Source organism: Diadema setosum, chromosome 2 (genome assembly GCF_964275005.1).
Source record: "Diadema setosum chromosome 2, eeDiaSeto1, whole genome shotgun sequence".
Classification (NCBI taxonomy): Eukaryota; Metazoa; Echinodermata; class Echinoidea; order Diadematoida; family Diadematidae; genus Diadema; species Diadema setosum.
Window position 1 is genome coordinate 36,984,219 of NC_092686.1, and position 18,409 is coordinate 37,002,627.

The 18,409-nt window shown below is 36.9% G+C and overlaps 1 protein-coding gene across 1 annotated transcript in view; it reads left to right on the forward strand.

The window, feature by feature from the left end:
* LOC140244671 (plexin-A4-like) overlaps window positions 1–18,409 on the forward strand; it is a 151,537-nt gene that overhangs the window by 16,275 nt on the left and 116,853 nt on the right. The gene's annotated exons all lie outside the window — the stretch shown is intronic.

Here is an 18,409-nt window from a genome sequence, read left to right on the forward strand (position 1 = left end):
TTCTAAATATATAACAAATTACATTGCAATACATTAGGCCTACTAGAAAGGTTGGTTTCATGATATCTTGCACAAGTGAATACCCCTCTTGCAATTTATGCTGTCCAGCATTGAAATTCATAGGAACCCACAGTGATCAATTATACGCATACGTTTTTGATGCATGCAGAATGCAAATGTGCTGTCAATTGTTGCTATCAGACAAGGCTCAGAGAAGCTTCTGCACATTGAAAGGTTGAGATGAGAACTCTTCCCTTTTCTGATGGCATGGTTAAACTCTGAATACAAAGGACCTACAGTACAATGCAGTGGGGGATCCAGAGGGGGATGCACCGGGCATGTGCCCCCTCTTTATTTTTTGTTAAAACAAAAGAAATAAAAAGAAAAAAATGGGGGCATGTGCGCCCCCCCCCCCTTTTGATTTTGTAAATTTGTAAAATTCCTGGATCCGCCCTTGCAACGTATGCTGGACATCTTAAGTGTTGTCACATGAAGACGTGTGAACTGCCATGAATTTGTGGAACTGAAACAGAGCAGTGCTAAAGCAGAAACTATAGGTGCAGAAGTTTATATCAAATGATTATGAGGGATGCTCGATCTACTCTGAAAAAAATAATATTATCCAACTTCATATGTTATTGGTACATATATGTGCATATTGTGCATGCTTCTGGGAAAACTCTTGACCATGCTATGAAGTGGAAATAAGAATCCTCCCTCTGATATTATGGTCAAAATTTGAAACATGAAACACAAACATTGGACATTTCAAAGTTGTCACCCACACACTTTTTATGCAGTGTCATGACTCTGTGGAACCGAAACAGAACAGTGCTAAAGGAGGAACTTGAGGCAGAAGTTTATAGATCAAATGATGAACAAGGATTCTCCACTCTAAAGAGATAATATCATTCAACTTCACAAATATTTTAGATACACTTGTATTGCTTCACAAATATTGTTATTACATGCACATGCTTCTATAGAAACATTTTGTATGCCTGCTATAAAGTTGGAATGAAAAACCCCTTCTGATGCTTTGGTCAAACTTTGAATATGAAAGACAAACACTGGGCATCTCCCATGCCTTGAACAGTAAGAGTGCCATGATCCTGTGAAACCAAGTACAGAACAGTGCTAAATGCAGAAGCTTAAAGGGATTGTATAGTTTTGGTTGAGACCTGATTTCAGATTTCTAACATTTTTTGGTGAGATAATGAGAAACCTCTTATGAAATATGAAAGAGCATGTAATTCTATGAGGAATTTAACGTTTATTTGATGAAAATTGGTTTTGAAATGACTGAGATATCAAAAAAGAGCGATTCCAATAAAGTGTGGGACCCACACTTTAGTACAATCGCTTTGTTTTACTTTGTTTTTGTATGTGTCAGTCATTCCAAACCCGATTTTCATCAAATAAACTTTTAATTCCTCTTAAAATGGTATGCTGTGTACTATATCATAAGTGTTTTCTTGGTATCTCACAAAAAGTTAAAAGCCCAATTCCCATCTCCACCAATACTGTACCATCCCTTTAAAGATGGCCATTCCCTTTTGCTTTCCTTCCCAAATAGCACAGAACTGATATATTCCACCAGAATGACAAGACTATTGTAAATCTATAACATTTCTGTGATATTTGAAGGTTGTTAGCCATTAAAATTCAAATAATGCACCAAACGCTCACCGTAACGTATTCTGTGTACTAGGCACAGCTGCATACATTAATCCTCCTGTGGTTGTAATATGATACTTATACTTCGAACAACAGATATGCATGTTTAAGCTGTCAGAAAAGAAGAATTCACTAGTTTCTCTTACTTTGTTATCAATGGCAAATAACAGTACACCACTTACATGAACTACATGTACAGCTAAGTGCATCACACAGGTCTGTAAATCTAGACTAGTATTTAGATTTGTAATTTTTGCGAAGTTCACAAAAATTATTCGAATCTTAACGGTCAATTTAACTAAACAAATAAAGATCCTCTTGAGTTCAAAATTTACAGGAGGTTTCCAAATAGTGTTTTCTTCAATACGTAAGTGTTCTCACCAATTTTTCAAAAATTTGCATGCAAAAGGGATTGGCTGTCTTTAAGGCAGGAGTTTATAATGATTAAAGACTTCGCTATTCTCAAAAAAGTAATGATAGCAGACAATGCCTGTAGAGAAACCTTTGAAAATGTTTCAAAGATTTAGCGATGCCCCCCCCCCCCATGGTTTTGTGAAATTTTGAATACAATGGACAACCACTCCTATTTTACTGGAACCAAAACACAGCAATGCTTAGAGACAGGAGTTTCGTACGAAGGAAAGGGATTCTCAACTGAAAATGAGTATAATATAGCTCCCATGCTTGTTGGTATACATGCATACATTTTGCCAGGGAAACTCTTGAGCATGCTTTGAAATTAGAAGAACCTGCCACTTTTTTTATGATGGCTTAGTTAAACTTTTAATTCTGTGAAGAAATCCTTTCTTTGTGGAACCAAAACAAAGCAGTGCAAAGCTGAAAATTGAGGAAGAAGTTTTCATGATAACAAAAGAGTTGCAACTCCCCTTAAAGGGTAATATTGACATACCTTTTGTGTGTGTGTGTGTGTGTGTGTGTGTGTGTGACTCTACTCGATTTATTTCAGTGAGCTCGAAAATGGAGTACAAAATTGTAGATCTGACTTGCGCTTTATAGGCTAAATTACTTGTAACTCATACTACATGTACATGTCCAGCACTTTGAGCTAGCTTGGAAAAAGAAAGGTCTATTTTCAAAAAGGAATCGTGCATATGGGACGATTTTGCCAGAGATAATACTCACCAAGTGGCATTCAAACCATAATCGGAAATACTGAAGCAGTGTACCGTATTGCAAGTTTTGTGTACTACAGTATGAAAAGAAATAGTAGTAATGCAAAGTACAAGTGCACTTTTCATCGAAGTGTTTGAAGTTGATTATCTGCCATCCCACATTATGGGTGTATAAGTATGATGAAATGTTAAATGAATAGGAATGTTTCTCAACTCATCAATTAACAATCAAACACAGTGTTCCTGGTATTGCATATACTGTAAAAGTAGAAATTTTTGTGGTGTGGAAATTTTCTTGCATTTCCGCGCTATCAGAAACAAGTGCGAAAATAAAAACATACAAATATTTTTGCACATCATACAATGTACAGTATGTGCCATTACTAAATGTCTTGATTCCGCCAAATTAAAATCACAGCAAATTCATCTCATCCAGCCGAGAGCGAAAAACAACTTGCTCGTAAATAACCACTTGTTCAGTAAACTAATTTTACATCCCCAAGAGGCATTTGGCCTCACAGATCTGACCATACAGCTGACATTATCATAAGAAAATTCTATCTCTTACAAAAACATCCCAAATATACAGCTTCATGATGGGTTTGAAGATGTTGATTTCTTTTCATGCAAAGTAATTTTAGGAAAAATCTTTTGCAGCAAATTCTGAGTGCAATAATTTGTTTTGCCCCCCCCCCCCCCAAAAAAAAAAAAAAAAAAAATGATGGCATTGGTGTAATTTAAATTAAGTGTAACTAGTGTGAAGATCTGCATCAGTGTCATTACTGGAAAAGTTGTTTGATGAGACTTGCAGCCGACTAAACAAGGTTGAAAGTGAGCTTGCCAGTCCATTCCCTTTTATACTTGGTCTCTCATGGAACATGAAATCTAATTACCGCAGCCATTCCCACTTCGTTACATGAATATTCTCCCTTGGTCCCTGGGGTTGATACCACTAAGTGGCTGTATGATGCATATGTATGATGAGCACACATGCTCCTCGTAACTCCAGTGGTGTTATCAATGCCTCAGCATGCCTTCTGGATCATCTTCCGCCGAAATTATGCATCAAAAAAATGATTGTCATTCTGGTTGAACGCACTCCATCTACTCGCATTTCAGCTTCAGATTCTTAATGCAGCGTTTGCGGCTTGCATATACAATGATTTGTCCGTCCCGTGAGAGGCACTTGTACTTAAAGGTTGCATCCTTCTTTCCATGAACCTCTCCATTTTTTTTTTTTTTTTTTAACCAGATGTCATCTGAAGAGGACATTTGATATCAGAATAGCTATTTTTCCTCTCCTCTCATTCTGCCACTGTATATATTTGCTGAAGAAAGAGTCATTATTCTGTGAATTTAATTCTCCTTTTGTGACTATCGCATTACAGCTACAATGTAGTCTGGCAAGTCGCCTACACATGTACGATTGCAAAATGTCTTGTCACTTTCCCAGTCAGTGGCAAAAGTTATTTTGTGAACTACTTCCTCTTCATCTTCTTCTCACCCGGATGCCTGTAGGCCAGTTGGCCTGTCAGTTGACAGCCTGCGTATGAGTCCTTGCCAAATTTGCCTGTGAACTACTAACAGGTAAATTAAGAAAAAGAAATTTGCTATGAGACGATGAATTCTACATTCTAGATTTTGACGTGTGTGTGTGTGTGTGTGTGTGTGTGTGAATTGGTAGTGATAAAGCCTGGGACTGCCTTTTTGGTGTTGTTTCTCTTCAGGGCAGTTATTTTTGATTTACCAAATTTTGCCTAAAAAAAAAACTGTGTTCATGAATTCATCATTTCTACAATGTACTTTACAGTCCAGTAGACAATCGGGAACAAAATTATGCAACAGAAAGGCCTAACAGGCTTAATGTGTCTGTCCATTTTAGAAAAGATGAAAGAATAATATGCAATTCATCAATGTTTACATTAAGACCATTATGAGGGTGTATTTATACATTTGAACGCATCGGTGTCATACTGTCATTTGAAGCCATTGTGAGCTTATTTCAGCCACACTGAGGACACTACCCTTACTTGTCAGCCGCCATTGTAATGGAAGTGACCGTCTCGTGAGACATTTATACTGCCGGCGCCCATCTGCCCCTCAAGGCTGCAAATGTTCAATACTATGTACCGTGGTGCAATCAAAACAGGCACCCAAGCTGTTTGTGCAAATTGAATGCTAATTATTGAAGGTTTTTTTTTTTTATTATACATACTGTCATTGATTTTTAACAACATGAAAATGCTTAATCAGTGTAGCTGTATCAGCAGGAACAACTACAGAAGTTTGATGTCAATTGAAGTGAAATGTATGATAAGATTTTGACATTAAATATGTGAATTATAGACAAGTTAGAAGCAATTAAGGTGGTTTTGTTGATTAGTGGGTACCTTTTGCTCCATCAGCAGTTTGTTGAATAATTTCTTAAATCTGTGCAAGGAGTTTTGTAAGACACAGATGGATTGGCAAGTGCTGTAAAACCAGAAGTTTTCGAATACGGGTACATGAAACTTTCACGAATTTCACGAGGCCATCATAGTTTGCAAAAGTAAAATGTGTGTGAAAGGTTTTGTCTGCACAATGCATTGAATGCCAGTCACCAGTTCATAAAAGTTTCAATATTGGCACCAAAAAAGGCTGTCAACTCCAATTCGCAAAAGATTCAGGCTGCGAATGTTTCTGTTAATTTTTTGTTTTATTTCAAGTATTTCATTCACATTGTCTCCATCAGCACATCACTGAGCCTGAAAAGCGATCGCTTATTTCATCTCGAGTATGCCCAATGCGGATTATTGCTCATACATAGTAGATATCTGCCATGTAGAATGTACTAGGGTGTAGGGGGCGGTGTATAGAGTAGCTTCAATTTCATGGTCAGGGAACTGAAGAGCATGCACAATAGTCCCATGTGTGTCTTTTTGCGCTGTGTAAACTTTTCAAGTCCCATCACCTGCTCGTCTGTGTTTGCATTTGAAAATTGGAGAGCAGCGGAGAGGATCATGATGGCATGGAGTGCATTCCTATTGTAGTTGGAATACAAGTAGACCGAGCGACCAAGGTTCATGAAATATCGAGTCCTCACAGAATTGGCTTTGGGTTCAGCATCTGAGCAGGCAATATCTTCCCTCAAATATCACCCTAGTTCCATTAATGTGAACAGGCAGTGCTTCCTGATTGTCTTATCCTAATGACTCATTTGTAATCATTTTTCTAGTTCATTGTGTGATTATTGCTTGGTTTCAAAGTCTTTGTCAGGACACAGTGAATGTTTCTGTCCAAATAAGGTCTATGTATATGTGTGAATAATAATGTCAAAAGAAACAATTAAAATTAGAATGATAATATTAATAATGGATATTTGATTATTATTTCAAGTATTAAAGTGATCAATAACAATAACAAACAAGTGATCAATATCAATAACAGTACGTAATCAAAATACTGATGCTTAGAATATCATGAGAATTATACCTATTTGCTCAATAATGAAATTTGTTAGTGCTTTAATGGAATGAATAACAGGAACTGATCAGACAGTATGCTTTACAGTGAGCAGTTAAGCCGTTGAGGACGAGTCCCGTGTATGCCCGGGCAAGCGTCTATGAGAAATGCGCGTTGTAACAAAATCAAACCATCCGCAACGGGTTAAGGATTCCATGATGGGACCATTACAGACTACAGATAGGTAACTGGGATAGGTATTAATGGTTATCTTCATCATCATTTCCCTTTCCTTGTTTGGAAGTAGTACCATTGGTTCTAAGAGCAACTCTATGCATATCTTTCCCCATCACGTCCTGTCAGCTGGGCCTGTGCTTCCTGTATGATTACGTTTGAACCAATTTTCATTGACCTCTGCAAATTTTGGGCAGATAACGGTGGGCATTGTGCTTTAGCTTGCTCTTCTAGCTAGATATCTTTATATGGTGGTACTGTACTTGATTGAAATTCAAATCCCAGTAATACTTGTAAGTTGGATGGAAGTAACAAACACACTGGAGAATCTGTTGTTCTTTGTGTTATTTACACCTGCTTTGAGTTTCAGTGATCCCAAACTGTTTTGTTATTTTTTTTTTTTTGGGGGGGGGGGGGGGGGGAGAGGGGTGGGGTAGGAGGAGAGGGGGTATTGTTTTGAAAGTTAAATTACTGTCTTCACTCACCTTAATATGATTTTATTTTCAATTTGGTCGTACCTTGATTCTGCTGTGTTCTTCTTTAATGTAGTCTGAGATAATGTAGCTATTCTCTGATTACATAATATATACACATGTATTTTTTTTCTTCTTCATATTTCTTCCTCCATTTGATGAAATGAAAAGTGTCCTCTGCTGACTTGTGTTTTAGGTGCATGCCGATAATACGACGAAACCTGCTGGGAGGAAACTCTATTCTCTATCCCGATTATCCGCTGTCCTGATTATGCAACACTGCAGACTGTAATTCTTGCTTGCAGTTGTTTTTGTTTATCTACAAATCTTGTGTCATACAGACAGGATGGCAATGATACATTGTATGTGTGTATGTGTTTGCATAGATATGTACACACATACATGTAAATTTGTGTACATGCAAGCTAACGATGTGTGCATATCTCGTGATCGGAATGTATAGGTGTTAGAATTGCAGAGGAGATATAAACAGCTGTTGGGAATTCACGCACAAAAAAGGCACTGCTGTGGATGCTTTGGATCCGAGCAGCCCTAATCTGGCCTCAGCGGTTGGCGCTTATTTCCTCATGAGCTGTTTGGTTGCCCAACAGTAAGCCCTGCAGATGCAGATAAAATGTTCTCAAGGAAGCTATTGATGGGACAATAGTGGATTTATCTTTTTTCACACTTTGCTGCGCACATCTTCGTCTTCCCGCGAAGGAGGAGAGAAGCATTTCCCCTTCTTCTCTCTCCCCCCCCCCCCCCCCACCACCACCACCCCTTCCCTCATTCGGTTTGTTAAATCCTCATGTAAGTTATCGTTCCTCGGCTCTTCATGCACGGATTACAGTGAGGGGGATTTTGTCAAAGATCAATAAAAGGTACTTTGTGTTGGAGAGAGAGAAAGGTTGGGTGAATTCCCAAAGACTGAACCACGAGATTGAAGCAGGAATGGGAATCCCTGATTGTAGCGGCAGCATTGTCTGTTACTTTCTGTGTGTGGAGGTAACTGGAATAGCTTTAGAGACATTTCTCCTATTATACAGGTGTTTTTCTTTTCGGCTTTAAGTTTATAGGCCTGTCTGTGAAGAAGTGAAACTGATAATTTGAAGTCATATATTTAGGATGTTCTGTTGTCCCGAATCCAACAAAAGAGAGGATATTCAACTGAACAATATACAGGAAGGTTTTAAGAAGTATTAATTCAAAAGTCTGGAAACTTCTCACTTTGCCTTGCCTTAAAAAAAAAAATCCACAGTGAATCTGAGTAAAATCATAACATTGTGCTTCCAAAACACTCTCAGGGGTATCCACAGAGCTCTCACATTGATTGCACTGTATTTAGATTTCACTTTGAGATATTTTTTGATATTTTCTATCTACACCCAAAATGTCATATGAAAAAAAAAACCCTCTCTATTCCACTTCATATTTTTGCCTGGTCTGAAAATGCTTTTAGCTTACTGAAAACGCTTTTAGCTTACTGAAAACCACTCTACACAAATACATTCTGTAAAGTAGTCTTTCCTATATTTTCCCAGCTATGCTTTGAGGATAATACAAATGTATAGCAGGTCTAAGTTTCAAGCTTACAACAAAGTCCTCTGGATCACACAATTTTCTCCCTAATGTAAGATTTTGATCAGAACTGAAATCTATAGGTTTCAGTGGGGAATTGAGAATAAAAAGAATGTATATTCAGGGAGAGATTGTCTACATTTTGCCATAATACGACGATTCATTGAAGTACTACCCAGCCACCGACAGCTAAATGAAATTGGCCAAACTAATGCATAAATTTTGAGCGGTAAATCTTTGCAGGAGATACAAAATATGGCACGTTAGGGCAACTAACTTGGATACAAAATATGGCATACGAACAGGTTTTATGAATAAAGTTGGTATTTTTTTTTTATATAAAAAATGAACATTTGCTATTATTTGCAATCATTTTAGCATTTATATCAAGGGTCCTGTTTACCTTTGGGAGCAGTGATCTAAAAAATGTTCAAGATATCACATTTGATGCATATATGTAGACCTGTCTGTTGTATCAGAAAACATCCTAACATACCAGTATTACAATTTTGCAATAAAGCCTAAAATATAAGGAGATATCAGTATTTTTCTCATTAAACGTAACTATAGACGGTTTAGTCGGGAAACATTTTTATCATAACCATTGTTCACATTTTGTGTATTTAACAATACTTAACATCAATTATACGGATTCAAAGTTTTACAGTGGTTGTTTCTATTCCTAACTCACATTTTAGAACTACAATGTATTTTAAAGCACTAATGCTGGGTTATCGTTTCTTCAGCAAATGGTAAATTATGCCTGTAACAATGTGTTTTCAAACAATTTCAATGGTCAAATATAATTCACATTCAAATACTTGTTATATTATACCTTTTGGGAAGACTATTAGTAGAATGTAGCAGTGTTGAACAAAGCAGAAATTACAGAATGATTATGCAGTGTATAGTGCAGTTTAAGTTTTTAAACAAAGTACCAGGTAGTACTGTACGAGCTGAAATTTTCGCAGTGGTTTTATTTTCGCGAATTTCGCGAATCGCCTTTGAACTGCGAAAATAACAACACGCGAATATAACAACGCGCAAATAGTTAAGTTCAGTTAGACCGTCGCAACCGCGAAATTAACAACACGCGCAAATGTCCTCCCAGTAGCAATTCGCGAAAATACATGTATCTGTACGCGAAAATTTCAGCTCGTACAGTAATTTGTGGAGAGCTGCATGGAACATCTGCATGAATGATGCAGTGATTTTCCAGATGCCATTTCTCAGGTGCGTTTGCTTGATCCTGTTTATTTCTGTGTGTGCATGTTTGTTTGTTTGTGTGTGTGTGTGTGTGTGTGTTTGTGTGTGTAGTGTGTGTGGGGATATACCATATTATCAACAATGTTTGATTTTGTTGCAGCAAAATACAGTCTCCAAGGAATTGGATGCATTAGTTATACCCATGGTTGCAAAGCAGCTTAGAGCAGAATGAGGTATCATTCATATTTCAAAGAAGTACAGTGGAATCTTTATAGGCAGGCTGTCAAATGTGAAAAATAAAAGAGATTACATTTTCCCGGACAATACCATGTCCTGAACAATGTGTGGAGAGTTCTGGATAGAGTTGAGCTGTAAAAATGTGATAGATTTCAAAGCAGAGATACCTTTTACAAAGACAGTACTGTTGTATTTCAAATCTAAATTCTCCTTGGGTTTAATAATACTCTCTGGAAGTGGTAGAGCTAATTCTGTAAACCAGGAGGGAACCGCCACAAGATATTTATGACAGTTATCAGTTTATGTGTGCGTGAATGCAGAACAAATAATTGCTATGTTGGGTAAGTCTTAAGCACAACCCTCATTTTTTTATTTTTTGTGTGTGTTCTCTCAAGAAAGTATAAAGTCTTTGCAGACGGGGAAACACATAAATCTTCAAAGCGAGAAAGATGTGTCTGTCCGTCGTCCGAACCCGTCGTCGTCGCCATGGAATCACCATACATCTCTGTCTGGAACTGACGCTTAACCAAATAAAAGCGTAGATCATATCGCAGCAGGTCACATGTATCAGTTTCATTGGTCGGGTAAAAGCTTCAGCCACACGAGGGCCACTGATGCATTTAGCGAGTGGTTGCACTGTAGATCATTCGGACAGATTATCCCCCCCCCCCTGCTTTTTCTGTTCTACTTTGTGTCACCCCAACACATTTCTGCTAGTTAGTCTTCAGGAGAGACTCTCGTGACTTCTTGTCATGTATGCTTTTGTGCAAAATGTCAAGTAAGCTTGAATATATGTGACCGTGCACCTCAAAACGAACATAAAGTCGCACACACTGATTTTGCGTGAGGACTGAAAATAAGTGAAATGGGTCAACCTAGTCGAACTTGACTTTTTCATATTTTCTGAAAGAGCGGGTCTTCTCTAACACTATGCTAAAATTTGGTATCATAAAACGGGCAGGAAAGTGTGTTTTTTAGCAGTTTATCTCGGAACATTTTTGGTAGAATATGATTACGTGTGTCTTTAGAATCCCTTTTTCATTTCTGAAAAACCGTGTCCACACTCTTCACTTTCAACTCTAATAACTTTTGAAGATATAAGGCTACTGCTTTGAAAGTTGGCATTAATTATGGACAGAATGTGTTAATGAGGCATGCTTAATTTCAGTTTAATCTGATAATCCCTTCATTGTTGTTACTCTGGTGGTTTACTTCCTGTTTTTGTCCCTTTCATCGCACAGCCAGCATGGTTTGGTAAAGGTTAAGCACTTGAATAGACACTGTACTTCAGAGCCTCTTTTCTCAGTTCACACTTTTCCTGAGTTTGTGCTTTCTTCCCAATGTTTAGATAGGTTAGGAGAGTCCATTTGATTTGAGTTATACATCATATTAAAGCTTAAAGTCTGCTCTTTCAGAATATTGTCTTAATTAAAAATTCATTTCTGGCGACTTTTTGTTTGTTTTGAGGTGCAGGGGCACTTATAATGTGATATACAATTAGTGGACTCTTCTCTTTCTTCCTCAATTTCTCTCTTCCTAGGACCTCAATAGTGGGATTCGCACCGATGGAAAAATTAGCAGGATACAAATCTCAAGATTTTTGCTTGTGTGAACATTAAAATCCCACAAAATAGAGCAATCAGCATTGCATTCCAAATCCCTTGAAATCTTGTGGTTATTTTGATAACTCGTGATAACTGGCACCATGGTTTGGTATGTGAACACTGGAGCAAAAGATCTCGAAAAATGGTTTGTCCCTTCATTCAACACATGCAAGAAGATTGAACTGCATCCGAACACAAGGGTAAGAGTCACCAATAAGTTTCGGTAGATTTTGGGTGTGCGCAGTTTGGTCGACAAATTATCAAGAATGGCAAGTAGCAGTATATGTCTGTCTCTCTTAAAGGGATGGTATAGTTATGGTTGAGATGGGGATTCAGGTATAAACTTTTTTCGTAAGATTATTTAGGAACCACTTACATGAACCTATATATATATATGTTTGCGTGTATTGTTTTTGAGTGTTGGATGGGTAGGGTCATGAGCCATGCATGCTTTTTGCGTGTAATAAGATAAGTCATGTACATGTGCAGGGACCAAGTGCAATATTTTGATTATTACAATACGTGTACTTGCTGTACTTTGTTTAGTGTTATGTTACTTGTCCTTCAGTTATGTATACATTTTTATTTTCCTTTACATGTGAAATTTTTAATGGAGACTGTTGCAAAGATTTTTATGCCGTAGTGCATGACAATAAACGATCTGATTCTGAATCTGAATCTGAATCTGAAATAATTAACATACAATTCTAGGAGGAATTAAAAGTTTATCTGATGAAAATTAGTTTTAAAATGGCTGAGACATCCCAAAACAAAGTAAAACAAAGTGGTCCTACAATGTACATTGTAGTAAAAGATGGGTCCCACCTTTCATTAGGACCTCTTTGTTTTTGGATTTCTTAGCCACATCAAAACCAATTTTCTTCAGATAAACTTTCAATTCCTCTTAGAATTGTATGATCTTAATTATTTCATATAAGTGGTTTTTTATTTTCTTGCAAGAAGTTAAAACCTGAATCACCATCTCAACCAAAACTATACCATCCATTTAAGTGGTGCATATATATGTTTGCGTGTATTGTTTTTGAGTGTTGGATGGGTAGGGTCATGAGCCATGCATGCTTTTTGCGTGTAATAAGATAAGTCATGTACATGTGCAGGGACCAAGTGCAATATTTTGATTATTACAATACGTGTACTTGCTGTACTTTGTTTAGTGTTATGTTACTTGTCCTTCAGTTATGTATACATTTTTATTTTCCTTTACATGTGAAATTTTTAATGGAGACTGTTGCAAAGATTTTTATGCCGTAGTGCATGACAATAAACGATCTGATTCTGAATCTGAATCTGAATCTGAAATAATTAACATACAATTCTAGGAGGAATTAAAAGTTTATCTGATGAAAATTAGTTTTAAAATGGCTGAGACATCCCAAAACAAAGTAAAACAAAGTGGTCCTACAATGTACATTGTAGTAAAAGATGGGTCCCACCTTTCATTAGGACCTCTTTGTTTTTGGATTTCTTAGCCACATCAAAACCAATTTTCTTCAGATAAACTTTCAATTCCTCTTAGAATTGTATGATCTTAATTATTTCATATAAGTGGTTTTTTATTTTCTTGCAAGAAGTTAAAACCTGAATCACCATCTCAACCAAAACTATACCATCCATTTAAGTGGTGCAAAAAAACCTTGAGATTTGGATTTCTATGGTTGTACCGCTGCTTTGTCTGTGTGAATGCCATTATCGAGTTTGTGGCTATTACCTCTTTTATACAGGAAATGATTCTCTGCTTCTTTCCAAGCCCTTTCCTATCTATAGTGCAATCACTTTTGAATCCCCAACATTTCTTGGGTGTAGCGATACAGTATTTCGGGAATGCCGGTGAAAAATTTGTCTTGACTTGTTGATATTAAAGGGCAGTTAATGTCAGTCCCTTAGAAAGGGGTAGGATGTGGGTAACCAGTAGTATGAAAAAGAATTATAATTACGTAGGCCCAAGACAGCATGATGACCGCATGTATGTAAAGAATAATTTGCAGGTGAGTACTACGCGAAACAACACTTTCTTCAAATTGTGTTTTCATCCACATACACACACACACAATTACAGAGGTGTTTGGTTCTATCATTGTGATTTAAAGACTTAACCTTTTATAGAGAGACATATGAACCTGACTTACACCTAAGTGCTTTGATATCATTTTTATAACTTTGTTGTGACCATAACAACTTGTTTGATTAAAATGTCAGTGGCATTATACCTTTTGGTCATAAGGAGCATGATTTTTGTGTGACATTTTATTTCTCATCTTTATGTTGAGAAGACATGAAATGCAAGGTATCACTGTTAAAAGCCACATTTGACTGTTAAGGATCTAACCTGGCAGGGGGTAAAAAAAGAAGGGAGTTCTTTTTTTTCCTCATTGCCAATGTTTTTGGCACAAGATGCCGAAGTGTTGGAGCGTACACACTGCCGGGGAATAAATGAATGGCACTATTTCGATCACCATGACAACCGCAGTAATCCCTGCCTGCATCTACAGAGGTAACCTTGACTATGATTGCCTTATGGGGCATGAGACAGATAGCAGTTGTCTACAAAAGAAGGTTAACCGTGGCAGGGAGCATCTAAAACTCCCCTTGCCAAAAGAGCAATTTGAAAGCATAGTTAACGGTCAGGGCAGTTCAAGAGGGCCATGTAATTGACCTACAATGTATGTAGCCCTACACGTACTGCTTGTGTCTTGCTCTGTTTGTTTCTGATATGTATATAATATTTCCTGTTTACTCCTCTTCCTCTTGAAATAAAGACTACATAATAGAGGAAACTAGACAGACTGTGAATCACTGAATCCTGGACATGATTGTGTAGGCCTATATCGGCAATCATACATGTATCTGTGGTATCTTGGTGTTGTTTGCATCAAAGTTTAAAATCATGCCTTAAACGTCTTTATGTTTCTTCCTCATTGAAATGGTGGTGTGAAGATGGCTGATCATTCATCCTTCCATCAGTATTTGACTGCTTTATTTGTTGTTATTTTTTTTTTTTTGGTTACTATTGAACTTGAAATCATACTTAGCTTGTGGTATTGGCATATGATTTGATTTGATAAAGGCCTACTGTACATTGTAGGCCTACATAATAGAGTATATGATGGTGGTCATATTACATCAAAATACTGTTTATACTATGTGTGCATTCATATATATTTATTTGTCTAGGCCTATATGTACAATGTACAATGTATATGTGACATGGCCTTAACCTGTTGAGGACGTGCCTCGAGTATACTCGGGCACGTGTCTCATATGGTAAAGCGTATATTGTTGTAGCAAAATCAGTCCGTCCTCAACGAGTTAGTGAAGTATTGATTACTGGGATACAATGCTTCTTGTGAATGTATAAAAATGTGTAGAAATATGGACTTCATCATGTTGTGATCTTATGACTTATATACTTTGTATAAGAAAGCTCTTGTAGAAGGCAGATGTAAGAGTGATTTAAGCTGAATGGTTTACATAAATTACAAGGCAGGAAGCGGGGTGTATAGGCATATGTACCGAGCATGTTTCATGTTATTTGATACAATCATGATTATAATGGAATCAACATCGCTGCCTCTCTTGTGTCTATCAGTAGTGCAATGCATTTTATAAGATGTTTGTCATAAAGATGGTGTATGCTCTGCAGCTGTGTAGGCCCCTTTAACTCCATTTCAAGTGTTTCAGGGACTTCGGGTGCAATTTGCTTTAACAAAGGCATGATTTACCATTTGCAGATGAAACAAAAACCCATCATTAGTGCTTCAAAATGGTTCTAAAATGTGAGTTGGGGATAGAAAAAAAAAAAACATAAAAATTTGAACCAGTATAATCAATGTCAAGTATAGTTAAAAATGTGAACAGTAGTTATTATAAAAAGCGCTTCCAGACAAAACTGTCTACAGTTATGGTTTAATGAGAAAAATAGTGATATCTCCTTATATTTTAGGTTTTATTGCAAAAATTTCTATGGTAGGATATTTTGTAATACAACTGACCTACACATACCTTAAAGTACATACATGCATCAAAAGTGATATCGTGAACATTTTTTAAAACACTGCTCCCAAAGGTAAACTAGACCTTTAAATGTGCTCATGATTCAAGGTCAAGTTGACACAAAAAAAAAGAAAAAAAAAAGAAAAAGAATGTTAACAACAAGTGCAGCAACCAGAACTTCTGTTCTGATATCAGTATCTAAAAGGCAGTTGGGTTAGATGGAAAGTGGGCTCATTTCTGCGCCATTCTTCCAATATTGCAAGTGAAAGATGAGTCTGGAGAGAGGAAGGCAGTTTGATGCCTCTGATTTCCTCTGTGCAAATCTCTTGCCCCATTCACACTAAATAAATAAGTTGAATGTGGTATATACACAATGTAGGCCTACTGTTTCCCCCTTACAAAAATGTACATGTACTCCAGGTTGAGGTTTACTGTAATAAACTACACAAACTCAAATTAAAGAATGATGTGAGTTTCATTATATCAGACATGATATGAGAATAATTTTTTGTGTGCGTCATTTTTTTTTTTTGGAATTAGGAAACTGCTTTTAGTGAATTTGTCCCAATTACACGTGGTATGAGTATTAGATGAAGTGATGAGGTAAATTTTCTCCCAAGTTGTGACCTGCACATATTCTTCACCCTCCACCAAAACAAACAAACAAACAGACAGACAAACATACAAACAAACAAACAAACAAACAAACAAAAAAACCACACACAACAGCATGTGATTGTGTCAGATAATTGTAGGAATGTAATAATTGAGTCATGATTTTTGTTATGGCTATAGAGGATGGGGAAGTTATTTTGCTCAGTTTTGAACCCCTATCCTCCCCCTCCCCCCCCCCCAAAAAAAAAAAATGATTTCTAATAATCTCATGCCAGCTAAAATAGGGATACCATGATCTTCTCATGTTTTTTCATCTGATATTAATGTGTCATAAAGAACATACGGAACTTTTATTTACCATGTGAAAGTTACATTTTTATTGTATGTCTTATCGACATCAATATTCTTCTGCCCTGTATGTTTGGTATTTACCATACCAAATCTATCAGTCGACATTGACATGGAGTGAGGTTTTTCAGCTCGAGATTGGCTGATGTGTGTGAAAACATTAAAATTTCTGTCTTGACATGACTTTTGGACAATATTTATTTGCTTGCGGTTTTTTTGGTAAAGAAGGCATATAGAACTTTCATGTGCTTCTTTAAAGCTAATGAACATGTTCTAAAAAATTTTCATCCATTAAATAGTACAGACTTTGCAGTCACTTTGCTTGAGATGTAGGAGGGTAGGAAACACACTTAGTGTATGGAGACAATCTAAGGGCTTTGCATTGATACTTGCTCCCAATGCATATCATTCTAGTGTGAAATGGAATCTAAACCAGCAACAGTGAGGACTATTCAGGGACATTCCTCACCAGAGGCCTGCCACTGATCCCAAAACTCGGTCAAACTCCCATCCCCCAGGGGGGTCGTTCAACTCCAAACTCTGTCCCAGCGAGTTGGGCAGGTCTGTATTCATCTGCGTGTCCAAGCTATGGCCGTATTTGGCAAATATTTCGTGATCTCGGGAGAGCTTGTGGAGGCTTCCATGAGGCCTAGTGCCAAGCTGCTGTCCTATTGTTCTGTAGTCCGTCTCGGCAGTAGTTGGTTCCCTAGAGGACCTATGCAAGACAAAGGCATGTTGACTTGTTAATCTGTAATACATCGATTATCACCTACATGGCCAAATTAGTATTTAAATGCATACCAATGATTTTTTCGACTCTTTTTCTGCAGATTACTTGAATACTTTCTTCAGATAATTTGGGTACGCCCACAAAAAAAATCTTCCAAACCAAGATTCTGTCAATGACATTGTCTGTTAATCATTGCTGAAGTACAAATATGATTTACAATAGACATCTTAGCATGCATCTTCCCTTCATTTGAGCATAATGTTCAAGTGAAATTTGTTTGCGGTACTGAAATTTTTGCACATTTTGCGCGACTAGACACCAGCACAAAAATAGAAGCATGTGATTATTTTTGCTTGGTATATGTTTCAATAGTTCATTTCTTGATTCCGCGCAATCAAAAACACGTGAACCTCGTGTTACCAGGCCGAGCGCAGAAAATTACTCATGCGAAAATATCCACTTTTACCGTAATTTGCATTTTTCCATGTTACCAATTCAATATAGTTATCAAAAAGCATTGTATGGAAATATGCAAGTTATTCTATGGTTAGTCTAGGGGAAGGTGCATTCTGATGTCTTTTGTTAGTCACATCAATACTTTAAAAGTGATTGGCAGATGATGTCATAGACAGATTCAACCATATTCAACGTGGAATACACTGTAACATCATGTTTCAGACTTCAAAGACAGAAACATTGAATTTTCATCATTTTTTTTTTTTTGTACACGATCAATGGAAAATTATGAAGTTATGACATGGTTAGCTCACTCATTTGCATATTCATATCCACTATACAAGAACTGTTTTGCAGAAATTAGCAAAACTTCAAAATGTCATAACTTCTGTATTTTTCATCCAATTTCAGTCAAATTTTTTACCATTGAACTTGTAAGATTTTACTTTTTTTTTTTTATTAGACTAACTTATATTTGGACTGGATTTCCCCTTTAAGTACCGTGCAGATGCACGCAAAGGTACAGACTGTAAGCCAACTTGAAGTGAACTCAAAAAGAATCACAAGATTTCTCAGGGTTAATGCTCTATCCAGGAGCTGCAGGAGGTCCCCACTCAAAGTTAACATTGTGTGGATACCAAAATCAACCAACTCTAATGTAAATGT